The 12,417-nt window shown below is 41.4% G+C and overlaps 1 pseudogene across 1 annotated transcript; it reads right to left on the bottom strand.

The window, feature by feature from the left end:
* Positions 1 to 4,765: 4,765 nt before the first annotated feature.
* On the bottom strand, positions 4,766 to 8,751 carry LOC309487378 (putative nuclease HARBI1; annotated as a pseudogene). Its single transcript has one exon. The product of its transcript is annotated as a putative nuclease HARBI1 (transcript).
* Between the last annotated feature and the right edge of the window lie 3,666 nt (positions 8,752 to 12,417).

Genomic DNA, 12,417 nt, shown 5'->3' with positions numbered 1-12,417 from the left:
TTAGCTAGCTCTAACTGTTGTCTTTAGGACAAACTTACTTATGTAAAAAAGAAGAAGAAAACCTTCAAATGAATTTGTCTTATTCTGATAATAAGTGTAACAGGGTTGCATTTGTTAGAGTGACACATTCAATCAAGGCTAAAAATTGTATAATAACATGAAAAATCAAAGAGAGAATATACCTTTGTTCTACCCATTCTGGTGGCAAACTGCTTAGTGATGTTATTTCCTGTGTATCATGTCACTCACTGTTTTTTTTTCTTCTTCTTCTGCCAGTCTAAATATTTCGGTAACAGGGTTGCACGATGTTGGGGACATAACTTTATTGCAACATTTCTATTATTTAAAATATTTATATCAATTTAAAAAATGCTTTAACAATTAAAAGAGGCATATATAAACAAAATCATGCAAAAAAAGGGATATTTAAATGTATTTTAACAGTTATATTTAACATTCAATTTGGTCATCTAGAAGGTGGGACAAGAGAAAAATGGCATTTAAGTGGGTACTATAGACTTTTTTTTATTTTCATTAATATTTAGGAAAAAAAAAATCTTCAAGTCTATTTAGTTTCAGGACAAGTGTTTTTTACACAGTGACTCATTTTTTTGTATATTATACATAGATTATTTGAAATTTCATAGGTGGGACATGAAATGTCCTCCAATTCTGGAATGACCCATATGCTCATATCCCGGTTTTTAAAAACCCGGATATGAAACCCTGGGGTACCCCTTTTCTAACCCGAATATTTGGTCATGTAAACGCGTATCGGCATATCCCCATCAAAAGGAACATTGATTTGTGTGTTCTGCGCATGTTCTATTCGCAAGGAATCTTGGTCTTTTGAGTAGGGACAGCGCATACAGAAACCCGCGTGCAGTATACCGGAAGTAAACAAGAAATAGAGGTAAACATGGCGAGACGCAGCACAGCACCAGACTTTTGGAGCGAGGAGGAAAGCGCAAACAAAGGCGATCGCTATCTGCCCCGAACTATCCATTATCCGCGTGCTGCTGCTGTTGTTGTTGTCTTTGGATACAGGAAGAAGAATCGGAAATGACGCATATTGCGTCTTAAGGTTGTCCGTACGTCCAGACGCTAACCGTGCGTCGCCGTTTACATCGGGATATTGCCAATTGATTACAAATTCCATTCTTGTAACTCTCTCTGCTCACGCATGTAAACGGGTTATTCCGAATGTTTTAGAAACCCAAATAGTGACCCTAACCCGACCATAACCCGGATATTGGCTGCATGTAAACGTAGTCACTGATACCAGCTTTTCAAGGGGCACGCGTTTTTCCACGCAATACGTCTTGAAAACGTTGTAGATGTCGACGACTCTGGTCGTAGTTTTCAGCAATGTCAAAAACTCCTCTTTGGAGGAAAAATCAACAAAAACCATCCGAATGAAAACAGCCAACTGAGCTGTATCACTCAAGTCCACCGATTCGTCGCACTGAAGTGAAAACCACGTACATCTTTCCATGTTCTAATTGTCCGATCGCATCTGAAGCAAACTCTCCTTGCCACGGTGTTGGCACTGAGCTGGACATCAGCGATAGCAGACATAATTTCCGCCTTGCTTTTGTGGTTCTTGAATAAAGTTTCGGCCACTACTGTCATCGCGTCCTTTACCATGGCGCCATCGGTGAATGGTTTCTTGTGTTTTGTTAAGATGCGCGCCACTTTAAATGACGCCTCCGTAACAGCATTTCCTCTTTTTAACGGTTTGGTGAATCAAGATTGCTGTTTTTGTAGTGTTGCTTTGAGCTGTTTTACCTTTTCAGTCCGCAGCCCGCTACCCACAGGAAAGTCTCGTGCAAAGTTCCCGTGAACGCTCTATGTTAATGCTAGCGCCGCAAATTAGGCACACACATCTTTCGCCTACATTTGTAAATAAAAACTCACTTTCCCATTCTTCATGAAAATAGTATGTTTTTTTCCTTTTCTTTGCTTGACTGATGTCTTTACTCATTCTTTCTGATGCAACGTTCTCAAGCTAATAGTTTTTTTTTCTCAAATTATAAGCATGATGACTTACTAAATTGAAACATTGACGTTGCATCTATATGTCGATAGTTTTTTTTTGTTTTGTTATTCTGTTGTAGGCTAGTGTAATTACATCTGTATGTTCATAAATCAAAAACATATAAAAAAATTATCTCACAGCATGTCAAATAAATACTTAATTTGCACTGGAGGGGTGGGACACCCGTCTATATTGCCTGACTCTGATTGGATGAAAAGTACGTCTTGGCGAGCTACCTTCAATCAGGCCACGAGCTACTGGTAGCTCGCGAGCGACGTGTTGGAGACCCCTGGTCTATTGTGTGTATGTGCAGTGCCGTAAAGCAATTCGTTACATCGCGAGACCTGATATCACGCGATACTTCCTGACGCTGAGGCCGGTGGCCCGCCGGCCCAAAGTTGCAAGGGTGGTTTTTCCGCTCACAGGCGCTCGAGGGGTGCGAGACGACCACCATTCAACCCGAAAAAAGTCATATAACTATTCCAATGACTCCGAAGCTGTTCGGTTATGGTAAAAAAGTAGTTCACCTTTCACAAGTCCCCGTGAACCGGAAGTTGCAAACGACTTTTCTCCAGTGTTATGACATATTTCCAAGTGAAACAGAATATTGAACAGAGGGCAGGGTTTTACTCTAGCGCTCCTCCTCTCCATCTCTGCTCATAGCAGACTAACGGTTTGAGGGGAATGGTTAAGCGTTTTCAAACCAAGCTGTCAAACCCGCGTCATCAGAAAAAGACGCCATTCCAGACCCGGAAGTAACTTTTCAGATTTTGATTAAAGGTGAACTAAGTAACTTTTTTACCTTAACTGAATAGCTTCGGAGTCATTGGAATGGTTCTATTACTTATTTCGGGTTGAATGGTGGTCGTTTCGCACCCCCCTGGTGCCCGTGAGCGGAGAATCCGCACTTGCAACTTTGAGCCGGCGGGCCGGCGGCCACCGCGTCAGGAAGTCTCGCGTGATATCAGGTCTCGCGATGTAAACAATTGCTTTACGGCCAAAAGAAATCTGCTAAAATGCTGTCATTATTGCGCTCCCTCATGCTTTCCGAACCCGAATGAAGACGACGTTTTAAAGATTGTCCCATCTGCTTTGAGGTCGTTGATTTACTAGCCTCTGGGCCCGGTTTTTCAAAAGGTTTAATCCGGATAAAATTGATCCGGATTTAGTAATCCTTTTTTTTGCAATCCGTGATCACGTAATCCATCTTACTTTTGAGCCAGTTTTTCAAAGCAACATCGGATTGGATCAATCTGATCCGGATAGGAACTTTTCAGGATCACCAAATCCTGTTTACTAGAGCCTTAAATGGAACCAACAGTGTAGCCTACTGGCTTAGCAAAGAACAACAGTTGGCAAAATACCGGTGGCCACAAATAACCATTGTTTATTTTAATTTTAAGAAACAGAAACACTGTAATAAACAGAAACATTTTAATTTCCTTATTTTGTTATAATGTTAAATTGTAGATTTTGTTGTTTTACCATATCTCATTAGATGTGACATGCTTCATATATGCTTCAAATATGAAGAAATGTATATCATCAGTAAACATTGATTTTGTGATCATTCACTTAAAAAAAAAAACTCTCTGGTTTTATTTGGTTCGAAAAATCACAACTGAATCCACCCTTCTGATGGGATCAGGATAATCCTGTTTTTTTGGATCAAATAGATCCCAAACCGAGTTCAAAGTTCTGAAAAACCCAAAGGGCAGGTTTGATCCAGATCAAATTTAAGATCGGATTACATGATCTGATCTTAGTTCAGAATCCCTCTTTTGCTTTTGAAAAACCCATTTCCAAGATTTGATCCAATCCGTGATCCGAAATCCCACTGGATTACTTTTGAAAAACTGGGCCCAGGGCCCAGGGCCCGGTTTTTCAAAAGTAATCCACTAGGATTTTGGAAAACGGATTGGATCAAATCTTGAAAATGGGTTTTTCAAAAGAAAAAACGGATTACATAATCGGATTAGATCACGTAATCCAATCTTGGTTTTGATCCGGATCAAACCTTTTGTAGTGGCCGTTTGTCAAAAAAAAAAAAAAAAAAAAAAAACCTTAAATCAAACTTCAAACGACAACCTTTATAGCACCCTGGGCAGGTGATGCACGCAGGCAAGAAATGAGTCCAATTCCAGGCTAATTCAAAGTTGTGGCTGATTTATTTTTCCAACTGAGCAAAACAATACATCATCTCTCACGCTGGTAAAAAAACATATGCCCATCACCCAGGTGCTACAGATCACCTCCCACTTCCTACCTATATTCACCTTTACCTGTGCCCACTACTGCCCTCAGGTGTCTAAATCAAACATTGTAGTTAGTAAACTAACCAAAAAATAAAGACTAAACATATAAATAAAACAATTAACTAAACAAACAACAAAAGAATATTACCAAAATATATATTACTAATGTGAGCAAAATTATAATAGTAAACAAATCAATTAACAAAATTACCACTACTGAAAGCAAACTAATGTAGCTCCAACACCTTTAGTTTGGGTTTTTCAGAACTTTTTTGTAGGATTTGGATCACTTTGATCCAAAAAATCTGGATTAAACTGATCCCATCAGAAGGGTGGATTCAGCGTGGATTTCATGCCCAAAATGTAATGAAAACTTTAAAAATGTATCAAATAATACTATATTTGGATCATGCAGTATCTTACAAGATTTTACAAAAATTTTATTTGTTCATCCATCAGGCTACAGTGATTAGGTAGGCTTTAACGTATTCAGCCTTTCAGTATAGGCCTACAGCAAAGAAGAAAGAGTTTGGCCTCATAAAATAATTCCCCAAACAGCTGTCAAAATTGACTAAAAACAATACATTTTATTCTGTCACTAATTGATATATATATTTATCACAATCGAAAATATTTTTGTTTTTAGAATATTTATTAGTGATTCATGCAATGATTACAGAATAACCAAAAAAATGCAAAGAATGGCAATCACTGATTTTTGAAATCCAAAACAAATCCAAATCAGAAATAGTGTCTAACTATTGCGTCCCTTGTTGCACGTCCTGTTTGCTCGTTCTGGCAGAATGCAGGAGGTTGGTTAGGGTCTCCAAGGGGTTTAGGTGTATCATTGTCAGCACAGAGAGGGACATTGCGCTTAGTAGCGATGTTGTGCAGGACAATACAGGCAAGGGTTATGTTGCATGCTTTCTGTGGTTCCGCTCTCAGGTAGTTAAGGCATGCAAAGCGCCTCTTAAGAACTCCATTTAAACGCTCAATTGCACATCTTGCTCTGCAATGAGCAGTGTTGAAGCGTGCCTGCGCCGGTGTATTTGCTGTTAGAAAAGGAGTCATCAGCCATGGTAGGAGTGGGTAGGCACTGTCTCCTATTATGTCATCCGGTCGGTTGGTTTGGAGGTCTCTATATAGAGCGCATGCTATATACCATAACTCATCCCTCAGGATGCGTGACAGACTCAGGCCACTTGACAACGCAGTTGGTGATGATGAGGTCAGCATCACACACAAGTTGGACATTGATGCTGTGCCTCCCCTTTCTGTTTATAAACTCCCATTCATTCTCACGAGGTGCTTGTATATGCACATGTGTGCAGTCGATTGCTCCAATAGTATTGGGCATATTCCCCAAAAGAAAAAAGCTGCGCTTGGCCTGGGCAATCTGGTTGTCCTTTGGAAAAGAAACAAATTCATTGACCAGGCTGGCCAGTGCGATTGACACATCTCTCACCACATCACACACAGCTGATTTCACCACTCCCATATAGTCACCAACAACTTGATAGAAAGTCCCACATGCATAAAATCGGAGAGCAATGAGGATCTGGTCTTCCACAGACAGACCGTGACTCCTTTGGGTTCTGTGTTGAAGTTTTGGCCTGAGAAGGTTCACAAGGTACTCTATATCAGCCTTCCCAAAGCAAAACCGGACAACACCTGCCATTTCACTGTCTCTCTGTGAATCCTCTGAGAAAGGCTGATTTATATGGCTGTGTAGTTGGTCTTTTCAAACACACCTATTACAACTGATTAGTTTTGGCTTGTGTTCAATTGAGGCAATTGGACCCAAGGCCTATAATTGATGAACAATGTTCACTATAGTAAAGCAACGGAACCATGGACTCAAGAAGCTGTAACTTCACTGCTGCTGAAACCAATGCACTACTAGAGGGTGTTCGGTGCCATTATGGAACAATAGTGGGAAGTTTTAATTCTGCTAAGGATACCAACAAAAAGAAAAATGATGTTTGGATTTCAATCACAGAAAATGTGAATGCCATAGGGTCTGGCCAGAGGAGGACCACAGACCAAATCAAATTGCGGTGGAAGAATCTTAAGGCCAGTGCAACAAAGGACCCTGCTGAAGCCAAAAACCCACAAACAGGCAACAAGCCATTTAAGAGGGGAGATTACACAGATGTGGTCCTCGACATTGGAGGTGAGAAGTCGCAAGCTCTCCATGGTATTCAAGGGATGGCGAGCCTTCGATTGAGGAGGAGGATGAGGGGAATCTGCCAGTTCCTCCTGAGGCTGATCCAGAGAGCGTATTTATATTGAATCTCAGCTCTGTTCCTGAGGAAGAAGCTGGATCCTCATTGGTTGAGCCAGTGGTAGTTGCCACAGGATCTCAGAGGAAAGGCTTGAAGCGCCCTTCATCAAACAAAGATGATGATTACAAGGCACTTCTGCAAAAAGAGACTAAAAGGGCAGAGGAACAACTGACTCTGACCAAACTGCAGCAAACCAAGGCCAGACTTGAGATCCGCCTCCTAAAGGCTACGCTCAGACAAGCTGGTCTCTCCACATCAGATGAGGAAGTCTGAAATTGTTGTGGAGTATTTGACATTAAAGGTCCCATGACATGCTACTTTTTGTAGGCTTTAATATAGACCTTAGTGGTCCTTAGTACTGTATCTAAAATCTCTTTCCAAAAATTCAGCCAGTCCCAGAATGAGCTTCCTTCAGACGGGCCGTTTCGGTGTCTGTAGCTTTAAATACTAATGAGGAGGAGAAAGGCGGCGCAAGGTGGAGGGTGGGTGTGGTCTTGACCATCTTGCGCAATGGTACCGTGGTGTGCATGTTTGTTTATGTTGGATATATTGCAATGGCACGAAGACACGCAGTCATTCAAGCATTTCAGGTTGACCCAGAATCTGACCCAGATGGAGAAGCAACGGATGAAGAAGTTGCAACTCAGCGGCTCCAGCAGGACGTTTCCGAATGGTTAGTTTAAAATATTATGTCTGGATACGGTACTTTATTCGGATGGTTTACAGTTATTATCATGTAGCTAACGCGAACCTACTGTTGCCTTTTCATGAGAGATCTGTAATGTCTGTAATTTATCTTATTACAATTACATCAAGCTCTGCGATCTTGAAATGCAGATATCGCGCGCGCCATATAACCAACAGGAAAACGGTTATCCAAATAACGTTAACAAAGAAATGTACAACACTCGCGTTACAGTGTGTGTAACTTGATGCTGTCTACCTTTACATTAGCGCAAGAAACTGCATAGCTAATGTGACAGCCACATTCTACGTGTAACAAGCTAGGTAACCATAAACAGTAAAGCAACACACTTATATATAATTTGTTGACTTACTTGTCCGACGTTCAGCAAGCCCAGCTCTGTATTGACCATTCGATGTTCATTTGTACATCCAATTATTGAGCAATTATTATGCTTCGCTCGCTCAAAAGCCATGATATCTCTCGTGGACAAACTAAAATCGCGCGCGCGCGTTCTACTTCCTAGCTCATTTTCTCATGGGCGAGAAATATTCTCTGGGCGGGCAAAGCAGAGAAAGGGGAGGTAACATTTCTCCTTATAACGTCATAAGGAGGAGATTCAAGATCAGCCCGGTTGAGCTTCCATTTTCTCAAAGGCAGAGAAAAATAGCAAAAGCTCGATTTACACCGATTAAAATTTCTAGAAACTTTGGGACCATATACAGGCTATAGGGGAACTCATATTAATGTTAAAAAACCTCAGAAAGTGGAAATTTCATGTCATGGGACCTTTAAGTCTTTTTTTTTTTAATTCAATACATCTATATTTGAAACTTGTTATAAATATCCTCAATGTACAGTGTTTGTGTTGTAGGTCTCAGATGAGCGGACTGCTGGAAGAGGATGGGGTGGGGTTTTTCTTGTTTTTAGTTTTTTTTAAATGTGTGTGTTTTCATTTCAAATAAAAATAAACTTATATTGACCCCACACTGGCTATTCTACTTGTTGCTCTTTACATATCTATAGTTCTACATTGTGATTTCCTATCCTGTTTGAGCACTGGTTATCCAGATTTGGTGATCCTGAAAAGTTCCTATCCGGATCAGATTGATCCAGTCCGATGTTGCTTTGAAAAACTGGCTCAAAAGTAAGATGGATTACGTGATCACAGATCGCAAAAAAAAGGATTACTAAATCCGGATCAATTTTATCCGGATTAAACCTTTTGAAAAACCGGGCCCAGGTGTCTGAGAATCGCCAAGATTTTACTACAGTGTTGTCAAATATCTATTCCGAAGCTGTGGGGGGAGCTCTAGAGAGAAACCTGCGAGCAAAAAGCGAGAATACAGCGAAGAAATCCCGAAACTACTGAGCCCTGCTTTAAAGATTACCATGGTAAAAAAAAAATTGAATATATTATATTTACTTGCACAGATTAATTGTTCACCACAAGACTAGTAATATGCGCTAACAAAGTAAATAGGGTAAATTTTTATTTCATGGGGACTTTAAAGAATTGTTGGGGAAACCATTAATGTCCCTGTAAAGTCAAAATTAAGTATGTGTTCTGAGTTTGTCACACCACAGAAAAATGTGTTATTAGCCACCCAGCCAAATTTGAATGATAAAAAAGCCGGCAAGTACATAAAATAAGCGATCAAAATCTTGAAAAAATGAGCAGTAGTCTCTGCTCTCAAACGCTGGGGGGCGTGTCCGCTGGCTGCGCTGAAACCACGCCCACTCGCGGGAAAGCTCGCTGCAGTCGCCACACTCAACTGTCACCGCTACAGCCGGAAAGGATGCTCCTAGCAGCTTAATTTGTTTTACAAAGCCATACATGTTCGAGCCTGGACTACCTACTATAATTATAACATAAGCACACAAGGCAACTTACACTCATTGGTGGGCACGCACTGCCGACGATGGCACCAGTTGTCAGCGCGACGGGAGGATGAAGGCCGAGGCGGGAGATAGTCGGTTCGGCCACATTCACCAGTAACAGCGGATTATCAGTGAATGAATCCCAGTTGTCTCTGACTAAAGTTTATAAAACTATCCCATGTAAAATTATCACTACAGAGGTGGGTTTTGGCGGTGATCCTCAGCTCTCCATCAAGGTGGCTCTTCACAAAATTAATCCACCTCTTGTTGATATGATAGTTTTTCGGAAATTTAAATAAGGACACCGATCTGTTTTGTACGTGATCGCATCCAGGTAATACGCATTTCCGCGACGAAGGCATAGCTAGCTAGCAAACTGTACGATGTAGTAACTAGTAGGCTACTGACAGTAACTCGCGATTGAGTTGCAAACTGATGTGAATGGGCTCCAGTGCGTCATCAAGTAGGGGCGTGTCCAGGGGCTCCAGTGCTGCGTTCCAGTCCAAAATTCTCATGCCCTTCACTCGCTAACTTCCCTCCGTCTCGTTCACTCGGATGTACGTCATTGCGAGTGCCCACTACTGGCGGAAACTGCAATGGGCTGAATTGGAACGTCCTAAGCCCTTGATCACTTGGAATCAGCTGTGGAGTTTATTTATTATTTACATTTTTTTCCCTTTAAGAATTTGTTTAATGCAGCATCCAAATGTATAGGCATGTTTGGGTTGTTTTAAATAAAAAAAATATATAACTAATATATCATAAAGTTGTCTGTTGTGGTTGTGATTAGACGAGATATGTGTTGACGTCACAATCATACTGCATTGTGGGACATATAGGTGCCTGAAGTGTACATTTGAAGCAGACTCGCTCCCTCGGTCAAAATCGAGGGAGCGAGGGTCTGTCCATATAAACTTCCCTCGTCCACTTCACGAAGTGGAACGCACTTCAAAATGGTAGCACGGATTCCCCCAAGGGGAAGTGCTTAGGGAAGTTTGCAAGTGCGTGTCTAAAAGTGGACTGGAACCAAGCGGCAACCTCCCCGTCTCTCTCTTGAAACCAACACGGAAGTGAGTTAAACTGCAATTCATTAACTGGCCGCTTGGCCTGGCTGCAGAAGTGAGTCAAATCTGTATCTCCCTCATGTTAAAATTGCCAACTTTACAGCAGAAAAAAACATGTTTACAGCCTGGATCTCTATGTGGCTTTGGTCTATACAGCTAATTTTGCCCTTCATAACAACTGTGAGGGGGGTGAATTTTTTTATAACTCGTCCGTTTAGTTGATTAATATTTAAATTTAAGGGTGTGGCCACTTGAGTGACAGATGGATTGCCTCTGTCAATGCTAGCCGTTTGTCTGCTGTTACTAGCCGTCACTTCACCTCAGCAAATGTTAGCTGCTGAACTTGCCTTCTCTGCAGTGTTTGTGCTTTTTTTCGGGATTATTTCATAAAATTTAATACTTGGGTACAAAGCCCACGTCTTTGGATTCCGTCGTTATCGTTTGAGAGAACAACCAGCGCTGTATTTCAGTTGTTTTCCTCTGTGAACATGGATGGATGTCTGACAATTTCTTTGCTTTTTGGGGTTCTCAAATTTAAAACGTCAATAAAGGCTCGTTCATTCTGCTATCATGGAACAGATGGATTATAATATGCTTATGTACTGTCAGATGAAATCATGCAGGCGTCGGCGCTTTCTCCGTCCGTGCATTAAATGCACATGAATGAGCGCGGATTTTCTAGCGCATTTACTTGCACTTCAAAGGCAATATATCTATGGTTTAACGGTTTAACCAATTTGAGAGGCGGCCAAAATCAGAATTTAAAATGGACTGAATAAGCTCTCTACGAACTTGAGCGATGCCGCGCTGACGGACCATGAAAGAGTGACTGACATGTAACGTTATGCACATAAATCACTGTCACGCACAAACACTCTCGAAGTAATACACAGTCTCACTTGTAGCCATGTCTTTTAACTATTATAATATTTCGAAGGGCAAAAATAGGAACTTTTAATTGGCTTTACATCATCAGCTAACTCGATCACGTCGAGCTAGGTGATTTCAGATAGCCAGGCTCATATCTATGGCCAGGCTTCTTAGCTCCACTCACGCCCCGCCTGTTTGCCTATTTTCTGTTATCCGGGAGTGACGCAAGGCCAAGATGGCGACGGCCGGCTCCGCCCACTTTAGGCTTCAAAAATGCTCTTCAGAAACCTACGGGTGACGTCACGGACACTACGTCCATATTTTTTTACAGTCTATAGGCTTGTTTGAGATGCGCCTTGCCTCGCCTGAAATGTAGGCGAGAGTAGGCGGCTGCAGTGAGAGGAGGAGTGAAAAAAGCGCAGGCAAGCCGGACAGATCTCTCTTCTCGTAGTGGATCTGACCATTGCGAGATCAAAGATGGATATCGCGGGATTCATGCTCGTGCAGTGTTGCTAATAAACTGGATGTAATTCAAGTTCTGTTGCTTTTATATGAAAATAAATAAAATGAACAAGACACCCAAAGTACTTGTTATTTAATTCCATTCCAAATACATGTTTATCAATATTTTTTTTCTTTAATACAGACATGTGTTTTTATTTATTTTCTTTTTTTTATAAAAATTAAATTGCATAACCCAAAGAGATCGCACTGTCAGATAGTTTGGGAATATTCACACATAACATATACACATAAAACCTGATATTAGAGTTTTAAAATCAAACATTTTAAAAGAGAACAATACATCACAGTTGTTTAAACCAATGAGCATTAAGCTGTGTCGTCAGCAAGTCGTTTCCCATCGTGCTTTTGATCAGCGCAGTCGGTGGAGAGCAACTGCGCTCGACTGCAGAATCCGACAGGTGCGCCTTGCGCTCGCGAGAGATTTTTGACATACGTCAGCATGACATCAGAGGCCCTGTCCCAAATGGCGCACTTCATGCGGACTTTCGGTCTCGTGGACTTGAATTGCGCGTGCTCGCTGAGTCTACGAGTCCGTAGGCCGTCCCATTCAGCATTTTACCGCTCTGAAGTGTGCTCAGCAGCGCCCCCTTTGTACCCTTGAAGCGGTCTTCCACGAAGCCCGCATAGATGCAGGCTCCACGCACTTTAACTACCCAGGAATCCTTGCGAAAGGCCAATCAGACAACAGATGGGAGGAGATTTCACTCACGGATAATTGTTGACATGGCTGTGAAGAAAATATTACTGTTTTTATGACCTAAATGTACATTTTACCAGTTGTTACCTACAGTTTATACAAACATTATGGTCATCG

The sequence above is a fragment of the Leuciscus leuciscus genome (genome assembly GCF_965113295.1).
Source record: "Leuciscus leuciscus genome assembly, chromosome: 1".
Lineage (NCBI taxonomy): Eukaryota > Metazoa > Chordata > Actinopteri > Cypriniformes > Leuciscidae > Leuciscus > Leuciscus leuciscus.
This window is presented reverse-complemented; position numbering and strand designations above follow the sequence as displayed.